This window comes from Cryptotermes secundus, unplaced genomic scaffold (genome assembly GCF_002891405.2).
Source record: "Cryptotermes secundus unplaced genomic scaffold, Csec_1.0 scaffold594, whole genome shotgun sequence".
Lineage (NCBI taxonomy): Eukaryota > Metazoa > Arthropoda > Insecta > Blattodea > Kalotermitidae > Cryptotermes > Cryptotermes secundus.
In genome coordinates this window covers 680,733-684,583 of record NW_019737090.1, presented here as the reverse complement: position 1 = coordinate 684,583, position 3,851 = coordinate 680,733, and the positions used below count along the sequence as shown (strand labels likewise).

The following is a 3,851-nucleotide window of genomic DNA, read 5'->3' as shown; positions in this document are numbered from 1 at the left end:
ATGCAGATCAAGATTATTCAGAATATATGGGCCGTGCAGTATTAATAAATTATTTAATTATAAATTATTGAGCCATGATTACGCATTGCGTGTTGTTTAAATAAGTGTTCGTTAATGCAAACGTCGCTACACTAATTGTGCAGCACCGTGATCGTTCTATAAGAAATTCAAAAATGACAAAATTGTCGCTGGGCATGACGCAACAGGTGAGTGACGCAAGCCAGTCTGAACTTGGAAAGTCCTCTCGCGGCTCATCAGTAATAAGCTTAGCTACCTGTTATCAACATGTGATGTCATCAGCAATCAAGTGATCTGCTGTTTCACTGCGTAAACAGATGTACAACACACGTCCTATGTGACTGTGAGGCCATAGCTTATTTAAGATTTCGTCACCTGGGTCAGTTCTTCGTGGAACCTAGTGACTTTATGACGCCCTCATAAATAAAGTCCTACATTTCATTCGAAGTGTAGGATTAATAAAGGGTTAATCCAAAGGGGAAGTACAATAGATCATTAAAGGTCGCAGTGCAAGGGCCGGATTTTATGGGCCCCCCCTTGCACATACATACATAGCCTATATATAATCAGGAGTAAATTTATTGAAATAATGATCAAATAAGCATACATTACGCTAAATTTCAGTGAAAGATAAAGTTTTCCCTGTGCTTAATTAATTAAGCACTATGACATAATATATGTCTGGGAGTGGTGGTATAGCTCCACCCATTTTTGACGACGTCTAGCCGTCCAGCCCTTACGTTTGGCGCCACCACCTCTCTAACCGCCCTTTTGGCCCCTTTGTTGCTGGTTGCAGCTGCTCCTCTAGCCGTTCCCTCTCACCTGTCGTTACTCCGTGTTTGCAGGTTGCTGCTGCGTCCTTCTTATCCAGTTCTTCCCTTTTTGTTGTTGTGGATATTTGTTGTTTGTGGGATATGGGTTACATGAATGCTGGGCGCCAGTAAGCTTACTATAAAGGCTTACTTTTCAGGAAAAAGGGGGGATGAACCGGAAACTACAAATGATAGGTACTGCATTCGCATAGGGCAATGAGAGTCAGTCTCAGGGTGCATACAGGCCTCGTGTTAGCGGGAAAGATAAGAGTGTTTATAGTTAGGCACTACCACCCACTGTTTAATGGGCAATTTTTGATGTTCAGGTAGCAGCACTTGTCCTTACCCCATTAAACAAACTTGAAATCACTCAAACTTTTGCGACCGGATCCCTGGCTAGATGTTTAACGACTACTTTTTAGTACAACACGTAGAAGTGATTACACTTTCACTTAAACTTTAAGCCAAATTAAGATTCACACTCATTTTTGCGTCTAATTAATTTTGCTGAGTTATTCAGTTATTCCAGTAACACTCTTAAACATAATTTTGCTTTTAACTTTGACTTTTGAACCAGGCTGCCATTGATGCTAATTTTGCGGCTGTAAACTTGGAGAGTTGTTCAGAGACTCCTTTCGCAGACTGACTCTGCTTTCAAGCAAGAAATCTTCACAGCTTCAGCTCCGCCTCAAAGTTACTACCCTAATTTCGGCTGATAGGAACAATTCGAATTTAGGGAGTTAACCGCAATTCTCACTGCTCCAATCACCTAGCTGTAGTTTGGGACTTTGAACCTTAAAGTCCTAACGTCGTTTTTGACAGCTACTTGAAAAATTATACCATAGCGTGGGTTGGGGACCTTCCCACTTTTGACTTACGGGTTTCAAAACCTGTCAAGTGTAACTTTACCAAAGGATCCCGCAGGTCAACCTTCGAATTGAATTTCCAAGAAACTCTGCAAGGTGCTTCCTGCCTGGTCTTTGTAGCAGTGAAGCAGGCCATGTTCTTGAAACCAAGAATCGGACTAAGTCACCCTTGAATGTTCCTTACTACATCTTCATTACAAATAAAGCTGGTGGTGTCAGTGGTACGGCTACGGGCGACACTAGTCGAAGGCGAGTGGTCAGCTTCACGCCCTAGCCGCTTTACCCCCCCTCCCGGGAAAACTTCAGTAATTACAGAAAATAATCCCAATTAAGAGAAATGTGAAAATATGAGCAGGTGCTGATTGTGGTTCACATTCTGATGCGTAACAATTCTCTAACGTATAATTGCGCCTTTAAGAAACTTTCAATGATGAATGGCCCAACTTCAAGACTGGAGTGAGGACCATAAACGTCCTTGCACTTTCCCTTTCAAAAACAACAATTTCGGAAAGAACGCTGAACTTCAACAGGGAATCATTTCTTTGTATTTACATCCTTCGTCCTCGTTCCTTCTTTTATCCCATCCGTACCTTTATCTCGATTCCCTTTCCAGTCATTAAAACACCGAATCACACGTCTATCCTTCAGACAGCACAGTTTCGACCATGGATCTATCACCTTTGTCAGTACGTGAAAACTAACGTGGCGTTAAAAAGTAAAGGCCGTGGAGACCCATAGGTTTGTGAGATGTCGAGGACCTCACGTTTTCTAGACAGTCCGCTCGCAGATGACGGTGAGGTCAGCCTCACGCGCCGAAAGCCCTTTACCCCCCCCAGGAAGATTCGTGGCACTCATTTCTGTTAGAGGCTGAGTCGTCCCCTGGGCCATAGTGCGGCTGGAAGGATTAGGCCAACTGAAAAATCCAATGACGTCATCGATAATCGAACCCGCGATCTTCCGGCTAGTAGCATAGCGCCTCGACCAAGTACTTTACCGTGTGCACCCGTACTAAGGCGTTAGAACGTCATAATGTACATACATAGATGGCATACATATGTAAACTTAATAGTGTTCAGCCTGTTGTGTGTCATAAATAAGGTACACAAAAATATATAAGGTATGCCGTATACACAACAATATACTGTATTTAAAAAAACAAAGAAGACACAGCTGTATTAACATTATGTGAAAACAAGGCCGCGCCATAGCTCAAGTGGTTAGTCGCTGGCTTCCCATCGCGGCGGCCCGGGTTCGATCCCGGGTCTGTTCAAATGGGATTTGTGGTGGACAAAGTGGCGCTGGGGCTGGTTTTCTCCGAGTACTTCGGTTTCCCCTGCCAATCTTCCTTCCACCAAATTCTCCATCATCATAATCACCCGGGTCAGGTACAATAGGCCAATCAGTGGCCACCGTACGGAGTGGACCCAGCTGGACTCCAACCCCCACTAAGCGAAGTTTAATGTGAAAACATAATAAAAGCAAATGTTGATACAGTGGTGTCTTTTTTTGTTTTTAAATACAGAATTTTGCGTAGACGGCGTATCTTATATACATTTGTATATCATACATATGTAGTCGCACACCTTCTGTTTTATATATATTACAAACATAATAACAACATACTCCTTACCATGCTCAGTCTTGAACATCAAGTATTTGTAATTCACTAAAGCTTCACGAAGAGTGCGTTCTACGTGTAAAATCTTCAACTACAAGAATCACATTGAATGCTAAGGACAAGAAACCGCATATCACGCCGTTTGCTATGGAAGTGCCAAATGCAATACGAGTACAAATAGTATCACTATAGTAGCCACAATGCCTGACCTTCCTTCCAGCACGTCTTCGCGTGGCATTTCGCACCGCTTATGTAGCTTGCGTGTACACAATTCAAAGAATTTGCTTTCCCTTTCTGGCACTCAATTATTTGAGCAATTTATAACTGGAGGCGTTTCTATTTCTCTCCATATCAAAACAGTACGAGTATACAGGGGAATTCATACTGGAAGTTAGATATATAGAAGGGCCGCGCCATAACTCAAGCGGTTAGTCGCTGGCTTCACACCGCGGCGGCCCGGGTTCGATCCCGGGTCTGGTCAAGTGGGATTTGTGGTGGACAAAGTGGCGCTGGGGCAGGTTTTCTCCGAGTACTTCG

The 3,851-nt window shown here is 43.3% G+C and overlaps 1 protein-coding gene across 1 annotated transcript in view; it reads right to left on the bottom strand.

Annotated features, from left to right (window-relative positions):
- Positions 1–3,851, bottom strand: part of LOC111870134 — a 21,897-nt gene that overhangs the window by 9,494 nt on the left and 8,552 nt on the right. The gene's annotated exons all lie outside the window — the stretch shown is intronic.